This window comes from Sciurus carolinensis, chromosome 4 (assembly GCF_902686445.1).
Source record: "Sciurus carolinensis chromosome 4, mSciCar1.2, whole genome shotgun sequence".
Classification (NCBI taxonomy): domain Eukaryota; kingdom Metazoa; phylum Chordata; class Mammalia; order Rodentia; family Sciuridae; genus Sciurus; species Sciurus carolinensis.
The window spans coordinates 101,154,891-101,178,702 of NC_062216.1; the positions used below are offsets into that span (position 1 = coordinate 101,154,891).

Sequence of the window (23,812 nt, forward strand, 5' to 3'; positions counted from 1 at the left end):
AGCAAAGATTGGAGAAGAAATAATGAAGTAGAATCTAGAAAAACAATAGAAAAGATCAGTGATGCTCAACTGCTTTTTCTAAAAAAAATAAAATTTCAAACCTTTATCTAGTTAAAAAAGAGCAAACAAAACAAAAATCAGAAAAAGAAGACTCAAATAAAATCTGAAATGAGAGCTGAAACCACAGAAACTTAAAAGATTATAAATGACTTTTAAGAATAATTACACACTAAGAAATTGGGTAACCTGGACAAGAGACAAGTCCTAGAAACATGCAATCTATCCAATTCTGAATCACAAAGAAGTGGAAAATCTAAAGAGACTACTAATAGATAGGGAATGAAAACAGTAATCAAAAATCTCCTGTGGAAGGAAAGCCCATGGCCTGATGGCAACTACACATGAGTAGTGGTTCAGAGGTTTAAAAAAAATACTAAGTGCAGAATAAATCCCTTAACGAACAGCCCTGCCCCAGTGGCACCACAGGTCTGACAAGATAGCTATTTCATTACCCTCTCCTAGGTTGTTAGTCAGTTTTCTGCCACTGCAACTGAGACACCTAACAAGAACAACTTGGAGGAGGAAAAGTTTATTTTGGGCTCAGGGTTTCAGTGGTTCAGTTCATGGTCAGCCGACTCCATTGCTTTGGGCCTGAGGTGAGGTGGAGCATTATGGCTGAAAGATGTGTTGGAGGAAGCTGTCAGCTCACAGCAGCTGGAAGCAAGAGAGAGAGAGAAGGATGGAGCCAGGGAGGTCAAGAAATATAATCCCCAAGTCATGCTCCAGTGACCCACCTCCTTCTGCCACTCCCCACCTGCCTGCAATTCACACCCAGTTAGTTCATTCAAATTTAATCCAGCAAATGGATCAATCCACTGATTAGATTAGGGCTATCAAAATATAATTTCAACTCCTGCTTCAATGCAGGAGCTTTTGGGGAACACCTCATATCCAAAACAAAACACCTGTCTCAACTCTATCAACAATTCCTCTTAAAACACGAGAAAGATAAACTCAGAGGTAAGACCAAAGGGCAAGGGCAAGTACAAGGACAAGGTTGTTCTAAGGGCCTGATTGAATTGAAATAGCTATATCCTTACCCTCACCAAGCAAGATCCTGCACAAAAAATAGAGGAGAGATTCCCAGACCTAGGAAAGTAGGACAATTAAGACCAGAGCCCACCAACCTTAAATTCTGTAAGACCAGTTCCAATTAGGACCTGTCAACACAGACCAAGATGACTAAGAGTTTCCCTTTGGCTATTAACTAATGTAACCTGTCAATTCAGAACTGAAGGTGATACTTGGGCAGAACCTTCCTACAATCTCCCTCCTACCTCAATTAAAGCCCGAGATGTCTTTCTCCTCTCTAAGAAAACCCATTCTGTCCCTTGAGAGTGGCATTTTCTTCATCTTTCCTTTCTAATAGACTTGGCTATACTTTTACTTTGTTTCATGCCTTGCTTAAAATCCTCTCCTGTAAGAACACAAGAGCTGAGAACATAATGCAAATCTCCAGTAATAGCTCTACTGGTGAATTCTGTCAAACAATTAAAGAAAAATTAGTACCAATTCTTCCCGAACTCTTCCAAAAAAATCGAAGAGGAAGGAATTTCCAAACTCATTTTATGAAGCCAACATTCCTGATATCAAAGTGAGGCAAGGACTCCAGAAGAAAAGAAAATTACAGTCCAATATTCCTGATGTACATGGATGCAAATACTTCAGTAAAATACCAGCAAAGTGAATTCAACCGCACATTAAGGATCATATACCATGATCAAGTGTGGTTTCTCCTTGGTATGCAAGGATGTTTCAATATATGCAAATCAATAAATGTGAGATACTCCATTAACAGAATAAAAGACAAAAATCATTGGATCACATTAATAGAGGCAGAAAAATCATTAATAATTTAACTTCTTTTCATGATAATAATGTAGCAAATTATGTACAAGGAACGTATGCACTTTGACACCACAGAGACAGTATGTTTCACAAGTCCACAGCTAACATCGTACTAAATAATGAAGTGGAAAGCTTTTTGCCTAGATCAGAAACCAGTAATTTATAATATCTTGGGACACTCTTAGGACCTACTCTAATTTGAAAGTGTTTTTTTTCCCCCCCCACATAGTTTACTAATGCTCAGAAGCACAACATTAAATATAAGTATTTTGAGCATATTTACATTAACTAAGATTTGTAAGCTTCCTCTATGCTTCATGTAATTTAGTCATCCCTTCATTTAGGTGATTTTGATACTCTCTAAGAAAATAAGAGCGATCCAAGATGGTGGACTAGAGGGAGGCTGCATTCCTTGTCACTCTGTGATTTGGGATTCAAGTAGAGGAAATACTGTTTTTCTTCGAGGCAGTTGTTGCTGCCCACAAATCCCCTGTGGTTTCATCCACTGCGATCCCCTGGCCTCTGCCAGCAAATTGCCTGCATTTTGAGTGCAGATCACTCACTGATCACCACCTATCATCCGACATTTGGTCATTTGTCCACCTCTTACTTGCCGACCACTGGCCTTTCACCCACCCATTGCCCACCGCACCGCCTGACATCCACCCACTGATCGTTTGCCATTGGCCTGCAGACTTCCGCAGGCCACCATCAGATTGCCTGCTGCCCTCTGTTGCCTGGAAGTTCATTGTCACAGTTTTAGTTTGGTTTGGTTACACATGGCCACTGCCATCTTGGGACACCGGTCAGGGCCTGCAGGTTTGCTGCTGCCACCACCACCATTTGGGGGCATGGCCACCTCAGTCTGGGGACACAGGCCAGGTCCTGGAGATATATTGGGGTACATACAGGTTTGGTTGCACCTGAGGTCTTTCTGCTTGGTGTGGTAGTGGCTGCCATCTGGTTGCCTCTATGCAGGGTCACTCCTTTGTGTGAGTGCATCCCTGGTGGTCTCTCTGCAAGTTGGAAGGGCAATGAGATCTTGGGACTGTTGCAAGGCAGGGCTTGGGAAAGCTGAAGCCCAGGTTCATTGGATCGCAACTGGATTTGTTGGGCCAGTTGGGTCTGGCAAGCCTGTGGAAAGCTGGAGACTAGGGGCAGTTCCCTGGGGGAGCACAGGTTTGAAGAAAGTGGAGAAAACAGGGCTCTTTCCAACTCAGTGAGTTCTGAAGTGTGCAGGGATGGAAGGGGCCAGTTACAATGGGTGGGAAGGCCGGAAGAGGGTGTGAGGCATCTTACTATCATTTCACCCACCCAATTGGCCCAGCAATCACTGGACTAGAGCTAACATCAAACTTCAGACAACCCCACCTATCCACAGAGAAGGAAAACAGAAAAATTTTGAAGTCAGCAGCGGCAATCATTCAATTTTCTGTTGAGACTTTCCTCCTTTTTTTTTTTTTCACCCTCTCTCACACATCTACCATCTTTGAATCCAAATATTTTAATGCATCAATTTATTAAGAAATGGGATGTCTGAATAGTATATCACAGTTCTGTTGTATATTCTTATATTTTTACTTTTTTCTTCTTCTTTAAGTTGATATATATATTTTTTCTCTCACCTGTCTCCCTGGATTCTCTTTCTTCTCTCATACTAACAGCCAACCTCTATTAATTCCTTCCTTGCTCTTATTATAAATTTTTACCTCTATCATCTGTCCTTCTCCCTTATAAATATCACATCTTACATTATTTCTGTTCCCTCATTGTCCATCATTTGAAATAGTAAATCCTTGTAGCAAACTTACTGTTTATATTGTAGACAATAATTGAACACTTCATTTCTATTTATTGTAACAAAACTATAAATGCCTTAATAGGCATTTGGTTTAAGGTGGTATATCGTTTGCATTGCGTGCTGTTAATATTGGTCTCCCCCTTAAAGGTGAGGTACTGGAAGCCATCAGGGACAGTATGAGACTATAGCTGTACTGCTTCAGCTCCATCCTGCTAGATGAGTAGACACATAAACAACATGAAAAACAAGGGAACAAAGTGCCGCAAACAAACCAAAATGTTCCAACAATAGAATCCATAGACAACGGTAGAATAGATGTCAGAAGAGTTTAGAAAATACATAGATTGATCTTTGAAATAAAGGATGGTATTGGTGAGAAAATATAGGAAGTGAAAGATTACTTCAATAAAGAGGCAGAGATTATTAAAAGGAATCAAGCAGAAATTCACTCAATGAAGGAAGCAATAAACCAAATTAAAAATTCAATGTAAATGAATTGACCACTTGGAAGACAAAACCTCAGACAATGAGGACAAAATATATTCTCTTTAAAATAAAGTCAACCCCACAGAGATGATGGTAAGAAACCATGAATAGAACTTCCAAGAAATATGGGTAACATGAAAAGAACAAATTTAAGATTTATCATAATAGATGAAGGCATGGAGATACAAACCAAATGAATGAACAATCTTTTCAATGACATAATATCAGAAAACTTTCCAAATCTAAAGAAAGAAATGGAAAATCAACTACAAGAGGCTTACAGGATCACAAATGTACAAAATTACAGCAGACCCACACCAAGGCACATTATATTGAGAATGACTAACAAACACGATAATGATAGAATCTTAAAGGTTGTGAGAAAAAAAAATCAAATTACATATAGGGGAACCAATTTGGATTTCACAACCCAGACCCTCAATGCCAGGAGGTCCTGGAATAACATATAACAAGATCTGAAGGAAAATGGATGCCAACCAAGACTTTATAGCCAGCAAAATTAAGCTTCAGATTTGAAGATGAAATAAAAATCTTCCATGATAAACAAAAGTTAAAAGAATTCACAACTAGAGAGCCTGCACTATAGAACATTCTTAGCAAAATATTCCATGAAGAGGAAATGAAAAAAAAAAGAAAAGAAAAGAAAAGAAAAGAAAACCAGGAAAGATAGGAACCACACTAAAGGAAAGGTCAAAGGAGAAACTAAGTCAAGTTAAAAGCCAAAAATAAACCAAAATTGGAATACAAATCATATTTCAATAATAACCCTGAATGTTAATGGTCTAAACTCATCAATCAAAATACATAGACTAGCAGATGGGATTAAATAAAGGCCCAACATTATGCTGTCTTCAAGAGACTCATCTCCTAGGAAGAAACACAGAAAGATGGTGAAAGGATGGGAAAAAACATGTCACTCATAAGGACTGTGTAAACAAGCAGGGGTTTCCATCCTCATAATCAGACAAAGTGAACTTCAAACCATAGTTAGAAGGGACCAAGAAGGACATTTTATACTCCTTAAGGAAATCATACATCAACAAGACATAACAATAGTAAATATATATGCCCCAAACAATGGAGTATCTATGTACATCAAACAAACCCTTCTCAATTTTCAAGACTCAAATACCACAACACAATAATACTGGATGACTTTAACATACCTCTCTCACCACTGGATAGATCTTCCAAACAAAAATGGAACAAAGAAACTATAGAATTAAATAATACAATCAATAATTTAGACTTAATGAACATATGTAGAGTATTGTATTTAAATAATAATCAATGATTAGACTTAATGGATATATATATTTTATCCATCATCAAGCAAATACACTTCCTTCTCTGCAGCACATGGATCCTTCTCTAAAATAGACTATATGTTACAAAAAACTCTTGGCATATATAAGAACACAAAATAGAAATACTTCCTTGCACTCCATCATATCATAATGGAATGAAACTAGAAATCAATGATAAAATAAAAATAGAAGCTACTACAACACCTGGAAAAATAGCATGCTACTGAATGATGAATGGATAAAAGAAGAAATCAAGGAGGAAATAAAAAAATACTTAGAGGTAAATAATAACATTAATACAACATATCAAAATCTCTGGGATACCATGAAGACAGTGCTAAGAGGAAAGTTCATTGCATTGAGCTCATACATTTAAAGAATAAAAAAATCAACAAATAAATGACCTAACATTACATCTCAAAACCCTTTCAAAGGACAAATCAACACCAAAGCAGCAAAAGACAGGAAATAATTAAAATCAGAGCTGAAATTAATGAAATAAAAGAAACAATTGAAAAAATTGATAAAACAAAAAGTTGGCTCTTTGAAAAAATAAATAAAATTGATAAACCCTTAGCCACACTAACAAAGAGAGAGGAAAACTCAAATTTGTGATGAAAAGGAAATATGACAGACACTACTGAAATACAGAAGATAATTAGAAAATATTTTGAAAATTTATACTCAAATAAAATAGAAAATCTCAAAGACATCGACAAATTTCTAGAGAAAATCTCAAAGATATCCACAAATTCTTGAGACCTATGATCTACCCAAACTGAAGCAGGAGGACATACACAATCTAAATAGATCAATTTCAAGCAATGAAAGGGAAGATGACATCAAAAGCCTACAAATCGAGAAAAGCCTAGGACCAAATGGATTCTCAGCTGAGTTTGTAAGATCTCCAAAGAAGAATTAACACCAGTACTCCTCAAATTATTCCATGAAATAGAAAAAGAGGGAATCCTTCAAAACTCATTCTATGAAGCTATTATCACCCTGATACCAAAACCAGACAAAGACACATCAAGAAAAGAAAATTTCAGACCAATATCCCTAATGAACATAGACGCAAAAATTCACAATAAAATTCTGGGAAATTGCATACAAAACTTATTAAAAAGATAGTGTACCATGATCAAGTGGGGCTCATCCCTGGGATGCAAGTTGGTTCAACATATAGAAATCAATAAATGTAATTTATCTCATCGATAGACTTAAAGAAAAGAATCATATGATTATCTCAATAGATGCAGAAAAGCATCTGACAAATATAGTACCCTTCATATTCAAAACATTAGAAAAGCTAGGTATAGTAGGAACATACCTCCACATTGTAAAAGCTATCTATGCTAAGCCCAAGACCAACATCATTCTAAATGGAGAAAATTGAAAGCATTCCCTCTAAAATTTGGAATATGACAGAGATACCTTCTTTCACCACTTCAATTCAATGTCATCCTTGAAACTTTGACCAAAGTAATCAGGCGAAAGAAATTAAAGGGATACAAATAGAAAAAGAAGGACAAACTAATCACTATTTGCTGATGATATGAGTCTAGAATTAGAAGATCCAAAAAATTCCACCAGAAAACTTCTAGAACTCATAAATGAATTCAGCAAAGTAGCAGGGTATAAAATCGATACTTATAAGTCAAATGCATTTCTATCCATAAGTGATGAATCCACTGCAAAAGAAAACTACCCCATTCACAATAGCCTCAAACAAAACAAAACAAAACAAAACAAAACAAAACAAAACATAAAAAACAAACCCTTCAGCATCAATCTAACAAAAGAGATGAAAGACCTCTATAACGAAAACTACAGAACACTAAAGAAAGACATTTAAAAAACCTTAGAAGATGGAAAGATCTCCCTTGTTCTTGGATAGGCAGAATTAATATTGTCAAATATGGCCATACTACCAAAAGTGTTATACAGATTCAATGCAATTCCAATTCATGAAACTAGAAAAAGCAATCATGAAATTCATTTGGAAAAATAAGAGACCCAGGATAACCAAGGCAATCCTTAGCAAGAAGAGTGAAGTAGGAGGTATCACAATACTAGACCTTGAACTATACTACAGAGCAATAGTAACAAAAATAGTATGGTATTGGCACCAAAATAGACATGTAGACCAATGGTACAAAATAGAAGATACAGAGACAAATCCACATAAATACAGTTATCTCATGCTAGACAAAGGTGCCAAAAACATACATCAGAGAAAAGATGCCTATTCAACAAATGGTGCTGGGAAAACTGGAAATCCATATATATCAAAATGAAATTAAACCTCTATCTCTCACCCTGCACAAAAATCAACCTAAAATGGATCAAAGACTTAGTCACTAGAACAGAGATTCTGTGCCTAATAAAAAAAAAGTAGGCCCAAATCTTCATCATGTTGGCTTAGGACCTGACTTCCTTAAAAAGACTCCTAATACACAGAAGTAAAATTAAGAATCAATAAATGAGATGGATTTAAACTAAGAAACTTCTTCTCAGCAAAGAGAACAATCAATAATGTGAAGAGAGAGCCTACAGAATGGGAGAAAATCTTTACTACATCCACACCTCAGGTAGAGCACTAATCTCCAGAATATATAAAGAACTCAGAAAACTTAACACCAAAAAAACCACCCCCAAATAACCCAAACAATAAATGGGCTAAGGAATTGAACAGACACTTCATGGAAGAAATACAATTGATCAATAAACATATGAAAAAATGTTCATCATCTCTTGCAATTAGAGAAATGCAAGTCAAAACTGTTCTAAGATTTCATCTCACTCCAGTTAGAATGGCAATTATCAAAAATACAAGCAATAATAAGTGTTGGTGAGGATGTGGGGGAAAAGATACACTCATATATCATTGGTGGAACTGCAAATTGTTGTAACACTTTGGAAAGCAGTATGGAGATTCCTCAGAAAACTTGGAATGGACCCACCATTTGACCCAGCTATCTCATTCCTCAGTTTGTACCCAAAGGACTTAAAACCAGCATACTACAGTGATGCAGCCACATCAATGTTTATAGCAGTTCAATTCACAATAGCTAAAATATGGAACCAACCTAGATGCCCTTCAACAGATGAATGGTTAAATAAAATGTCATACATATACACGAGGAATATTACTCAACCTTAAAGAAGAATGAAATTATGGTATTTGCAGGTAAATGGATATAACTAGAGAATTTCATGCTAAGTGAAATAAGCAAATCCCAAAACACCGAAGGCTGAATGTTTTCTCTGATAAGTGGATGCTGATCCACAGTGCGGGGTGGGTAGGGAGCATGAAGGAACCTTGGATTGTGCAGAGGAGAGGGAGGAGAGAAGTGGAGCAGTGGGTAGGGAAGGATGGTAGAATGATATTCTTACCTTATATACATTTATGATTACACTACTGGTGTGACTCTGCACCATGTACGGTCAGAGGAATGAGAACTTATGCTCCATTTGTGTACAATGTGTGAAAATGTGTTCTACTGTCATGTATAACCAATTAAAATAAATTTAAAAAATTTTTAAAAATATATAAATATTTTGTTTAAACTAAAAATAAATGTGGATAAATAAAAAAAGAAAGAAAAGAAAAGCTGGGAGGTATAGCTCGTGGTAGAGCACTTGCCTCACAGATGTAAGGCTCTAGGTTTGAGTCCCAGCTCCTTCATTACCTCCTGAAAAGGAAATTTAAAATATTCTTTCTTCTCAAAATTATTTTAGTATTAAAACTTAATTAAAACTTAAAACTTATTAAAACTTAAAACCTCAATAAGCCTACCTATACCAATAACCCCAAATTAACCATTATTTAACCTTTGCCACATCTGCCACATCCATGCCTTTTTTCCTTTTCTGTCCTTGTGCTGGAGTGTAGAGAAAATAATAGGCATGCTGTCCCACCCCTATATGTGAATTTCTAAAATTACAGCTATTTCCATACACCACAGTAAGTTCTCTCCATTTTGAAAAGGCACAGATTATTTTAGAAAAGATTGCTTCAAATCTGTTTAAACTCCATACTCGGGAAAAAAGGTCAGCTTAAATAATTCTTAAAGTATCATGGTTTCAAGAATCTTTCTAGTAGTTGTTAAACTATTTTTCATTTTAGTGAATCATCAGCTTAATAAACTTCTCTCCCTGACACATATCACAGAGTACTCATTGAATCACTGCTTTTTGTTTTTATGTTCAAATTGCAAGCAGAAAATAGGACTTTTTGAACTGAATATCATTTGTGCTCAGCTTTTTCTTCTGAATGACTAACATGAGGAAAGATGGTTTTAAATAGCTCTTTTTGGCTCACCACAGGAAGTGTAAGGCAAAAAGTTAATTGGGTAAATGATTACACATATTTTAAAAAAGGAAATAAAAATGGAAGTCAATGAACTACTAAGTTCTAGTATTTTAACTTGCAGAACCTATATTTCTCTCCTAAAAATTAACCTTTAGGTGTTTTCTTAATTTTACAAATTTGTTTTAGTTCTTTTCTAGTGGGTCATTTCTTTTAATGGTAAAAATTATCAGATGCCCATGCTGTAGAAGAGATTTAATGAATAAAAACATGAAGGAGAGAGAAAATCAACCACAAAGGACAATAAGCCCAAATGGATAATCAATGTTAATGTTGTATAGTTACATATAGATATAAGTAATACAGTTTTATACTTTAAAATCACATATGCAGTGTTTCACATACACTATCCTAACTTATATCATGATATTGGCTAACCATTTGCCATTTTTTTGGTATAATCCGATATTGTCTTTTTCTTGCTATTTACATTTTTGCTAACAATATCACATATATCATTTTCAAAATAGAGTTTTTGAAATATAAGTCACATATCAGACAATTCACCTATTTAAAGTGTGCAATTCAATGATTTTTAATATACATATGAATATGTGCTACCAACATCAAGTTAATTTTAGGTCATTTTCATCACCTCAAAAAGAAACTCTGTACTCTTTAGAGACCATCACTCTATCCACCCATTTTACTCACTCCCTACCCACTCTCCCAGCCCAAACAACCACTTTCTACTTGTTCTTTTGTGACCAGCTTCTTTCATTTAGCATGTTTTCAAGGATCATCCATTGTGCACCATACATCAGAGCTTCATTTCTCTTCATGAGTGAGAAGTATGCTATTTATTACATGGATAGTCAACATTGTGTTCTTCTATTCATCAGTGATGGTGGACATGACATTTGATCATGAATGCCCTTCTTTTATATCTTTTCATTTCTATTACTAGTTCTTATTTGATATTAAAGTTTTAAAAGTGAAATTCCTTGAACAAAGGGTGTGAGTTTTTTCAGTCTTTTAACATGAATTATATGTATTATAAATTCTATAGAAGATGATTACCATTGCCATTGCCAGTTCCATTTGCATTTATTCATTACTTTGGAGGAGAAGGAATTTTTTCATGTTTTCAGTCAGTATTTTATGGATTTGAGTGTATTTTGCCTTGTTTTATTTTGTGAAGTCAATTTTATTCTTTATTGTTTGTAAAAAGCTCTTTGCAGAATGAGGATCTTGCCTTTTGCGCTCATGCTGTTGTGTCTCCACTTCTAAGCCTTGGTCCTTCTTTCATTCTTTCATTCTCAGCATAATTGCCGCTTCTCCCAGCTACCCCTCCCCAGCCTCCTCAGTCCAGGTTAAGTGAACCCTGCTCTGGGCTGCCCTGAATCCTTAAAGTAATTGTTTAACTGACCTGCTTGCCTTCCAGGCAGGAGGACTGGAATGTCCCCCAGTGGGGTTGTGCGTTTGTGGGGACTGAATTTATATTGCTTGTCTTTAAACCTTCAATTCCTACATGGTGTTGGATAAAACATAATATATTTTTTGTTGAAGAAAAGCAAGAAGGAGAAAAGGAAAGAACAGATATGAACCATTTACCCACCATATATTTTGCAAATATGCTTTCTCTGTCCTTTGCAAAGTAAAGTTTTATTGTTTTGTTATGTATAGAATTTTTAGTTTTTAATTCAGTTAGGTATAATAATACCCTCTCCCTCTCTTTTTATTTTTTATTGTTTGCAGTGCTGAGGATTGAACACAGGGCCTCATATTTATTAGGAAAATACTCTGCCACGGAGCTATATCACTAGCCCATAATAATATCCTTTATGGTAAACTTCAACAAAATTATGCTCAGAAAATAATTCCATGTTTTAATATTTTACATATATTCATCTGGAATTTATTGTGAGGTTTATTCTAATTTGAAAAATAGACTTGATACCATCCAGTAATTTGTTTCTTCAGAAATATTTATTTAATAATCTGTTTCTCTTCCTTTCATTCATGGTGTTCCCCGATCACTGCCAACTTGTCATGTACACTGCACTCTGCCTTAGATCTGTCATATCTATTTCATTGTCTAGTAATATTTGCAACAATTGTTGATGCTTTCATCATTTTTGATTTTTCATATATTTTAATGTCAAATAGGTCTACTCTTGCATAATTTCCTTTTTAAAAATTTTTATTAGATTTACTTACAAACTTGCTTTTCTACATGAACTTTTAAAACATCATGTTTAATTCCACAAAAAAATTGATATTTTTGTTGAAATTAAGTTAAACTTTGAAGTTAATTTGAAATGAATTATTTATTTATATAGAGTTTTATTATATTTAATGCTTTTGTCCAGAAACCTGGAATATCCACCTATTCAAATCTCAGCATATATTACTAATTTGAAGGATATTTTCTATCTGTATGGATATGCATATGTGTGTTTAATAGATCCTGCACACATTTCTTGTTAGGGCAATCCCTAGGAACTCTTGTTTTTTTTTTTTTTCCTTATTTTTGGTGTTTATTTTTGTTATTTATGCAAACTCTTTTTTTCACAAACTTTTGTTATATTGCAAACTATTTTTTTCAAATATAAAGCCTATATTACAACTTTAGTGAACTGTTACTGATTCTAAAATTTTTGTAATTAGTCTCAAAAAACATCAGTTGAAAATAATAAAACTCTTTCAAATAGTTACTTTTAAAAATCTCTGTTGATCTTATGCCCTACCCAGAATTTCCAAAAGAATGCTAAGTACCAATGATTGTGCTCTTTAGACTCTGAAGTATGCCCTGATGGTGAATTATGAGCCTCTGCGTTGCTTTAGGGCAGAACTCATGTTTTTCTTTTTGGAGGAGTCCTCAGCTCTACCACCACATCTAGAATAAGAGGTGCACAATAACAGTATATTGCATCAACAAACTTGTTTAAATGAATAAGACTAATTTCTAAGCTTTCCCCATTGATTATATTCCTTGCTAATACTTTATTTTTTGTTTACAAAATTAGTTTTAAATAATGTTCACCAGAATGCTTCATGACTATAAAAGTGGTACAGATTAGTTAAATGTTTCTAGAGTACTATGTCCACTAAAATGTAGGTAATCAGTGTTTTTTAGGATAAACTTTACAGTAAAAATATGCTATAGTTGGATCTGAAATATCCCCCAATGGCTGCTCACGTGATGAAGACTTGCTCCCCAAAGCAGCAATAGTTAGAGGAGGAGTTTTGGGGAATTGATGGGATCATGAAGACTCTGACCTCATAAGTGGATTAATTCGTTGAGTACTTCAGAATCTGGTGGCATTACTGGGACATGGTATAAACTTTAGGAGACGGGACCTAATTGGAAGAAGTAGGTCACCGGAGGTGTGTGTCTTTGAAAGGTACCCATGCCCCTGTCCCCTTTCTCTCCATGTCTGTGTTTCTGCGTGTCTGTCTCTACTTCCTGACTCCATGAGGTGAGCCACTTGCTCTGCTATGAGCTCCCTGCCATGATCTTTTGCCTTGCCACAAGCCCACAGCAGTAGGGCCAAGTGACTGTGGATTGAAACCTCTGAAACCATCATCCAAAATAAGTCTTTCCTCTTCTAAAGTGATTTTCCTCAGGTATTTTTCATAACATCCCCAGAAAAATTGTGAACTTATTGGTTTTGTAGGTCTATGGATTGAAACACAGAAAACATGCAGGTCTTTCCCACTGGCTGCCAAGTCACTTCACAGAAGACCATACCCTGCGGTCGCTGGTAGGAGAACTACAATGTAGTATCAATTATGTCATGAGGACCTGGTAGACAGCACCACTGGAGATTACAGAGCAGGAAATTAGACTGTATTGCACTCCGTATCATGAATCCCCAGTAGAATTCACTAAGCTGAGAAAGTTCAAATATAGTAAAGGATTAGATAAATTATTTAGCTAAATGAACATAAAAACATAGCAAATGCTACTTTCTAGATGACTATGAAATTTTTGGTAGGTAGACTTTTTAATTTTTTCCAATTTGCTTCATGCATTTTAGGAATACAAAATTCTCCCAAATATTTGTAACTTTCTTTAAATTTTAAGTTTTAATCCGATTGCATGCTTTGACTATGTATTCTACTAAATTAAAATGGGTCATTCACCTCATTACCTTGAACATGTAGAGCATTTGTTGGAATCTTTCCAGCCCTTAGAATGGAAATTTTTAGCCATTAGTAAGGCAACACTCCTAGCATTTTAGCTAGTGATCCCAAAGTTAATGTTTAAGCTGTTTTAAATGTTCCACGAGCTGATGACATGATTGGGAGAAGACATTTAAAATATGGCCATGTCAGATTTTTGCTTTCAGGGGCTTCTTTTTTCCTAGCCTTGAGCAAACCACTAGACTGAGCCGAGCCCCACTTGCCAGGTCCTGTGCAGTTAAGCATTCTTCCTAGTCTAGTAAAGCAGTCCAACTGGTTGGTTTTTGAACACAGGCTCATTTTCAGAATTCAAATAGTAAATGCTACTGCTATAATCCTAAACTGAAAGTAGAAGTAAGTTTCTCCTTCCTCATTTCACACAGAAGTGGACCCTGGGCTGCTACAATTATGGGGATGTTTGATGTTGCGATACAGGAAGCCAATTCCTTCCAGGTGTGACTAAGAAGGCGGGGTTCTGAACTGGGACTCCCCTGGAGCAGCTCAGATTCCCAGATCTCTGCATAGCTCTGGAACAACAACTGACAGATTTCCTGAGGTTTGGACAAAGAGTAGGGCCAGAAGGACAGTGGAGCCCTTTGAGTTATTTCCTTGATCCAACCTAAACCTTCCTGATTCTGTGTGATTCCAGGCAAGAATCAGTCCCAAAAAGACCAAGACTGAATTTCTTGCCATCCTGATGGAGTGGTAGTTGGAGTTAGAATTTGGTCGACTTAAAGAGCCCAAAGGACTTAAAATTAGCATACTATACTAATGCAGCCACATCAATGTTTATAGCCACTCAATTCACAATAACTAGATTGTGGATCCAACCTAGATGCCCTTCAATTGATGAATGGATAAAGAAACTTTGTATATGTACACAATGGAATATTACTCAGCCATAAAGAAGAATAAAATTATGGCATTTGCAGGTAAATGGATGGAATTGGAGAATATCATGCTAAGTGAAATAAGCCAATCCCCAAAAACCAGACTGAATGTTTTCCCTGATAAGTGAATGATGATACATAATGGGGGTGAGGGGGTGGAGGGGTAAGAGAAGAATGGAGGAAGTTTAGATTACAAAGAGGGAAATGAAACGGGGAAAGGGTGGGGGTATGAGAGATGGTAGAATGAGGCAGACATCATTACTCTATGTACATGTATGATTACATGAATGGTGTGAATCTACATCATGTACAACCATGGAAGCAAAAAGTCATACCCCATTTGTGTACAATGAATCAAAATGCAGTCCGTAAAAATAAAAAAATTTTTTTAAAAAAGAACATAAAGGTAGTGATAATGTTGGCTTAATTGCATGTGCCATCTGAGATTTGATGTTGCTACTAAGACTTCTCTCAGTGTCATACAAGTGTAGTGCTCATGCAATGAACTCATTCACTTAACAAACACTTATTGAAGGGTATCTAAGAGCCCAAAATTTAGGACAGATCTGCCAGAGCTATCAGCATAGAAGCAGAGTACAAAATCAACAGGGAATTACATACAGTATGCCAAGGATGGTGGCAGTGAAGATAAGTGGATCGGGGGAGGTACAGGAGACATTTAACCAGACCAGGGAATGTTGCTCTAGGAAAGGGCCTGGAGAGGACACTATACCTGGAGTACACAGGGAGTTCAAGGTGGGGAGTGGAGAGGAATTAATACAGAAAGGTCAAGAAGGTCCAGGTCACTGATGTCCTTGAAAGCAACGTTAACAGACGGGCTTTTAAGTGATTGCTCAAACTTCCATTTCTAGTATACGTTTTCATCAGGTGTCTAAGGAGATTTTTTTTCTTCATTATATTTTTGCCTACAAGCTGGCTATAACTATTGATTGATCAGAAAAAGCATCTTTGATTTGTAAATTTACTGAATTGTATCTTTATTTTCTCTCAGAGATGTGCTCTGCAATAAGCAGGGGGGAGAGGCTTCATGAGTAGCAAATGTTTTTAACCAGAAGAGAGCAGTTTCTAGTCTGGTCCCCACCTGAAAAGGCCTTCGTGTTGCACAGGATTCACTTAGTTTTGTTTTGCTTCCTTTGTTGCAATATCAAACATTCCTAATTACAACAGCTTGGGTCCACTTCTGTGCGAAATGAGGAAGGTGAAACTTACTTCTACTTTCAGTCTAGGTTATATCAGTAACCTTTCATATTTTTTTTTCTTGAAATGAGCGTGCACTCAAAAACTAATCAAGTTGTCTATTTTTCCTAGATGAGGCAGGAGACTTACATCCCAGCCAGAACTACACAGGCCCAGGCAACTTGGAGTTCAGCACTGCCAGGTGGTTGCTCAAGGGGAAGAGAAATTAAATGCTCCTAAAGAAAATATCTGATATGGTCATATTAAAAAAAGAACTTTCATCTTTGTCATCAGAGTTTGGAAAATTAAAGACAGTTTAAAGAGTAACCATGTAGTCACTACTTTAAATGCAAGAAGTCTCACCAATAGATAAATATTTTCATTTCCAAGGGTCATTCTTCATTCATTCCATATCTGCATGAATTAAGGAATTTGATTAAACTCTAGACAGACAGGAGTGAGAAAGACTCTGGTATCATGTTTTATAATCTAGTCAATGAGGAGAGGAATAAATTGTTCCTGATGGTAGCCACAGAATACTTTGGGGCACATATGTTATGCATCCTGGGGACTCTGGGCATGCTCAGAATAATATTAAGACCTGATGTTAGCAGAGCAAAGGTGAGTGCTCCAGTGAATTTCTCTGGAGAATAGAAAAATGACTCTATGTGGATTCCCAGTCTGGTGTGGTCCACAAAACAGGGACAACATTTTGTAACATAAAATTAACAATTTAATAATTCAAATTTAGTAACCAAATTTTAGAATAAATCCTTTCATTATGATATCTCTAAGTCATGAGTCAAAGACTCTTGACTGGGTTCTGATTTGCTCTTAATCAGACCAGGTCCCCAAAACTATTGCATTTATGATTTGGTCCCCAGAAGCACCATATGTGGGAAAGTTCATTCTGCCTGTCTCTCTGTGATGACTTCACATTCCCAGTCCTGAATTTCAGCTCCATCACTTACTAACATTCTAAAAATACTAAAAACAGGACAAATAGTTGCCTCATTAGGTTGTTAAAGCTTAAACAGATTATAGTTATGTGTCACTTAACAACAGGGATACAGTCTAAGAAATCTGTCATTGGGTGATTTTTGTCTCTGTGTGAGCAACACAGAGGACGAAGGGTGCATAGATTAGTGTACCTACACAGTCCTAGATGGTGCAGCCTACTACAAAGCTAGGCTATGTGGAAAAGCCTATTGCTTCAAGGCTACCAACCTATATAGAATGTTTCCATATTGAATACCATAGGCAATCATAACGTGAAGGCAAGTATTTGTGTATCGAAACATATCTAAATATAGAAAAGCTACAGGAAAAATACAATATAAAAGATAAGAATTGGTACACCTGTATAAGGTGATTGCCACGAATGAAGTTTGGAGAACTAAAAGTTGCAGAAATTTGCCCTGGGTGAGAAAGTGAGTAGCAAGTGAATGGCAACATTACTGTGTTGTACTGTAAACTTCATGAACACTTGGGTTGCACTAATTAATATTTTGTCTTCGATAATCCATTAGTCTTAGTTTACCATAATTTTTTACTTTGAAAACTTTAAAAGTTTTTTTGTTTTGTTTTGATTTATGATACTGGGTTGAACCCAGGGGTACTCTACCACTGAGATACAGCTCACAGCCTTTTTTTTTTTTTTAATTTTGAGATAGGATCTCACTGAGTTGCTGAGGTTGGACTCAATCTTACCATCCTCTGTCTCAGCTTCCAGAGTAGCTGGGATTATAGGCATATGCCACCCTGCCTAGTGAATTTTAATTTTAAAAATTTTTGACTGTTTTATAATAACACTTAGCTTAAAACACAAATAAATGATACAACTGTACAAAGTGTTTTCCTTTCTTTATGTCCATATTTTTTATGCTTTATTTCTATTTTATAAATTATTAATTTTTTACTCTTAAACATTTTTTGTTAAAAGCTAAGAAACAAGGGCTGAGGGTGTATGGCTTAGTGGTAGAGCACATGCTTAACATAGATGAGATCCTGAGTTCAATCCCCAGTACCCAGAAAACCACAAAATTAAGAGACAGAAATCAAGATGGTTTAGAGAAAAGAACCATCTTACAGCAGTCCCTCAGCATTGAACCCACAAAGCAAGAGGAGAATTTCTCAGCAAGGTGGCAATTAATGTTACAGATGTCAAAGTAGGCTCTGGACATTTATCTTTATACATCAGTTACTGACATTAGCACTACTTCTAACTCCTCCCTCTAAGAGGGACTGGAAAGTGGCTGTGATACTTCAAGATTACAGAGTAGAGCCCTTGCTGCTGAGAAATTCTTACAACTTAGCCAAACAGAAATGAATCTCACCCCACACAAAATCTAACCTCACCTGAGCCTAAACATTAACTTCAACTCATAGAAGTGGGGAGACAAAATCCCCAAAACAAAACCAGGCTCCAAGGAGGAACAAACAAAGGGGAACTTCAGGTCCCCATCCCTTGATATCTCACATACATCAGAAACAGAGAAAATCCAGAATGAAAACAAAACAAAATGAAACTACACAGTTAAGCACACACATACAAAAGAGGAAGGAGAGTCCACTTCAACTGCTGCACAAATCTAGGACTTCTGAAAACAGGAGGAAACAGACACACAAATCTCCTCCCAAAACTCAACCATTCAACAAAGGATGCCATAGATACAGAAGTGGATGGGATTGCAGGAAAGATTATAAAAATCTGACCATTAAAATGTTCAACAAACTAAAAGACATCTAAGGAATAAATTAAGAGAGCAAATGCAGCAGGTAAAAGACCACTTCAATAAGGAAATAGAAATAGTAAAAAAGAAACCAGTCAGAATGGAAATGAAAGACACAAATTAAAAATTCAGTTGAAGCATCACCAACAGATTTGATTGCAGAGAAAAGAGAACTTCAGCCCTTGGAGATAGAACCTCAGGCCTTGAAGACAGGATATATTAATTTGAGTATATGGAATACAATAAAGGGGAAAAATAATAGAATATGATCAGAATGCACAAGAAATCTGGGACAACCTCAAGAGACTAAACCTAAGAATCACTGGGATAGAAGAGAATATGGAGATACAAGCTAAAGGTATTAAGAACAATTTCAATGATATTGTCACAGAAAAAATTTCCCATCTCAGAAATGAGGTAGACATACACATAAATGAGGCATATAGAACCCAAAATAGACCTGACCAAAAGAAGTTCTCCAAGACACATCATAATCAAAATGTCTAATATAGAAAATAAGGAAAAAAATATTAAAAGCTGCAAGGGAGACACATTAGGCCAAAATTAGAGGCAAACCAATAAGGTTTACTTCTGACTTCTCAACACAGACACTAAAATTAAGGAGATTCTGGAATGAGATATTCCAAGCTCTAAAAACAAAACAAAAACAAAAACAAACAAACCTCTGCCAATTAAAATTGCTATACCTAGCAAAAACCTTTTTCATATTTTATGGGGAAATAAAAACTTTCCATGACAAAGATAAACTAGAAGAATAGAAGATAACTAAGCCAGCACTACAAAGACTCCACACACTGAACACAGAGGAACTCAAAAACAAAATGCAAAACTCTCAAATAAGTGAAGATCAATAGAAGACTAATCAGCTAAATGAGAACCAAGACAGAATTTAAATGAGAACCAAGACAGAATTAAACATAACAAAACTCCACATGGCAGCAAACCACAAACATATCTATAATAACACTGAATATAATGATCTCAATTCTCCAATTAAAAAACATGGACTAGAAGAATGGATCAAGAAACAAGATCCAACTATGTGGGGTTTATAAGAGACTCAGCTCAAAGGCAAATACAGAGGCTGAAGGTAAAAGGATGAAAAAAATTATTCCAGGTAAATGAAAATTGAAAGCAAGCAGGGGTAGCTGACCTCTTATCTGACAATGCTGATTTCAAGCAAAAATTAATCAGAAGAAACAAATAAAGCCATTACATCCTGGCAAAGGGAACAATCCATCAAGAAGACATAACAATACTGAATATATATGCCCCAAATGTCAATGAACCAAATGACATTAAAAAAACACTCCTTGACATTAAGTCCCAGATAGATACCAATACATTAATAGGGGATGATTTCCACACACCTTTATCACTAATGGACAGGTCATCAAAGCATACAATCAATAAAGACATATCCAACCTAAATAATACTTTAAGTAAAATGGACCTAATAGACATTTACAAAATATTTCATCCCAAAACTGCTGAATTCACTTTCTTCTCAGCAGGTCATGGAACCTTTTCCAAAATAGACCATATTCTAGGTTACAATACCAGTCTTAGCAAATAGGAAAAAAGATGATAAAATACAATGCATTCTATTGGGTTATAATGGAATGAAACTAGAAATCAACAGCAGGAAAAATAATAGAAATCACATAAACACATGAAAATTAAAAAATACTCTTTTTATTTGTTTTTTATTTATACAGACTGCATTTTGATTCATTGTACATAAATAGGATACAACTTTTCATTTCTATGGTTTGCATGATGTAGATTCATACCATTTGTGTAATCATACATGTACCTCATCTCATTCCACCATCTTTCATACCCCCTCCCCTTCCCCCCTCTCACTTCCCTCTACATAATCTAAATTCCCTCCATTCTTCTCTTACCCCCCTACCCTCCCCACACCCATTAGGTATCATCATTCACTTATCATGGAAAACATTCAGCCTTGGGTTTTGGGGGCTTGGCTTTATTACTTAGCATGATATTCTCCAGTTCCATTCATTTAGCTGCAAATGCTATAATTTTCCTTCTTTATGGCTGAATAATATTCCTCTTTTAAATAAGAACAGATCAAAGGAGAAATGAGAGAAGAAATCAAGAAATTCACAGAAGCAAATGAAAACAAAGATACAATGTATCAAAATCTTTGAGACAGAATGAAAGCAGTAGTAAAAGGAAAACTCATTGCTTTGAGTTGAAAAAATGGGGAGATCCCAAATAAACAAGCTTTTGGTCCACTGCAAAGTCTTAGAATAAAAGAAGAAGAAAAAAAAATGACTCCAACATCAGTAGAAAAAAAGCAATAATAGGAATCAGAGTTGAAATTAATAAAATTGAAAATAAAAAAGAACAATACACAAGATCAATACAACAAAGAGTTGGTTCTTCAAAGAGGCATATAAGATGGATAAACCTTTAGCCAAACTAATGAAAAGAAAGAGAGAAAGACCCAAATCAACAAGATCAGAAATGAAAAATGATATATTATCAGACATGTTGGAAATCCAAAGGATCATCAGAAACCATTTTGAAAATTAATATTCAAATAAACTACAAATCTAGAAGACATTGACAGATTTCTAGACACAAATGACTCATCCAAACTGAAATAGGAAAATATAGAAAGACTAAACAGACCAATATCAAGTAATGTAATTGAAACAGCAATTAAAAACTACTAACAAAGAAAAGCCCAGGACCTATGCTGGCGAGGATGTGGAGAAATAGTTACACTCTCACTCTTACATTGTTGGTGGGACTGCAGACTAGTACAATCACTCTGGAAAGCAGTGTGGTGATTGCTCAAAAACTAGAAATGGAACCATATGACTCAGCTATTCTACCCCTCGATGTTTATCCAAAAGATCTAAAATTAGCATACTACAACAATACAACTACTACAATGTTTATAGCAGCATAAATCACAATTGCCAAATTATGTAATCAACCCAGATGCCTTTCATAAGTGAATGAGTTAAAAAATGTGATATATATACACAATGGAATTTTACTCAGTCATAAAGAAGAATACGATTATGGAATTTGCCAGTACATGGATGGAAATGGAGAAAATCATGCTATGTGAAATAAGCCAGACTCAAAAAGTCCAGGATCAAGTGTTTCTCTCATGTGTGGAAGCTAAAGTAAAATAAGCAAAAGTGGGCTTGAGTTGTGTCTCAGCGATGGAGTGCTCGCCTCACATGTGAGAGGCACTGGGTTCGGTCCTCAGCACCACATAAAAATAAATAAGTAAAATAAAGGTGTTGTGTCCAACTAAAATTAAAAAAAAAAAGAATGTCCTCATCATTCTACTTCTGAGAATTTATGCAAAAGAAATAAAAGCATTTATTCAAAAAAATAAGCAAAAGTTAGCAGTGGAGGAGGAGATCAGCTATCATAAAAATATAGGGAAGATGAGTGGAGTAGAAGTAGAAGAGCTAGAAAGAGGGAGGAAGGAAGAGAAAGGGAAAGAAATATGGAATAAATCCAACAGAATAGATAAGATATACTGAAGGGGATTTCACTTTTATGTGTATGGAGGAGAAAAAGAAATGTAAGGGAGTAGAGGAGGGAGCATGGGGGAAGGAGGAGGGAAGGAAAGGGTGGGAATGGGTTTTGAAATGAATTCCGTGCATGTATGATTTTGTTGAAATGAACCCAATTACTATGAACAATTATGATGCTCAAATAAAATAAAAAAGGAAGAAAAACTAAAATACAAAACATACACATTAGCCCAGGCCTACACTTGATCAGGATTGTCAGTTTAACCATCTTCCACCTCCGCATCCTGTTCCATTGGAAGGTCTTCAGGGCAATAACACACTTGGAACTGTCTACTTTGGGAATATCTCCTGAAGGACCTGCCTGAGACTGTTTTATAATTAACTTTTAAAAAAAAGTAAGTAGAAGGAGTACACACTAGAATACTGATAAGAAGTATTATAAATACATAAGAGAGTACCACAGTTATTTTTACTATCAAGTATTGTGTAGTGTGCATAATTATTTGTGTTATGCTTTTACACAACTGGCAGCACAGTAGGTTTGTTTACCATTATCAGTACAAATATATGAATAATGTGTTTATTATTATTATTTTCTGTAGAATGGGGATTAGACTCAGGGGCTCTCTACCACTGAGCTATATCCCAGCCCTTTTTATTTTTTATTTTGAAACAGGGTCTCACTAAATTGCTCAGGCTGGCTTTGAACTTGTGACCCTCCAGGCTCTGCCTCCTGAGTCACTGGGATTATTAGGTATTCATCAACTACCTAATATTGAAAAGATATTAGGAATTTTCATGCTCCATTATAATCTTATTGGACCATTTGTAAATGTGGTCTGACGTTGACCAAAATGTCATTATGCAGTGCAAGGCTGTTTTTGTTTAAAATGTCTTGCATAAACTAGGGTTCATATGTGCTCAATGATTTTTGAGCAATTCCAATTGCTCATCCCCCCTTATATTTCCCACATAGTCATCTAAACTGTACCAAGAAATCCTTGCTGTCTGACAAAATTATTGCCAAAGCATGAGGGAGGTGGCTTTAAATGCTGCCTAGGGTGTTTCCCTCACATCCTCAGACAAAATACAAAGAAATATCTTACCAGAGATGCAAGGTCTCTATCTTAGGGTTAGCACTCTACTTCTAAGCTCTGGTATCTCTTTGTTCTTTCTGCTATAGCAAGTGCTCTAGGCATTCAGATCTTAGTCTTTTAAGGAACTTTAAACCTCTCTTTGGGATTGTTTATAGACAGTTTGTGTGTGTGTGTGTGTGTGTGTGTGTGTGTGTGGTATGTAGAAAGCATAACAATAATAATAATTAAAAAACAGGCTTAGCTTTTGTCGCCAGCAGAATTTCTCCTGTCTCTTTCGTCTTTATTTCTCTTATTCTTGCTAGAGCTTTACTGTGGACATATA

The 23,812-nt window shown here is 35.8% G+C and overlaps 1 long non-coding RNA gene across 1 annotated transcript in view; it reads left to right on the forward strand.

The window, feature by feature from the left end:
- The window catches only part of LOC124981978 (uncharacterized), a 35,437-nt gene extending 19,021 nt beyond the window's left edge, over positions 1-16,416 (forward strand). Inside the window, exons 3-4 of the long non-coding RNA XR_007108149.1 lie at positions 13,516-13,602; positions 16,243-16,416. This is a non-coding gene — a long non-coding RNA (uncharacterized LOC124981978). The remainder of the gene's footprint in view (positions 1-13,515; positions 13,603-16,242) is intronic.
- Positions 16,417-23,812: the final 7,396 nt, after the last annotated feature.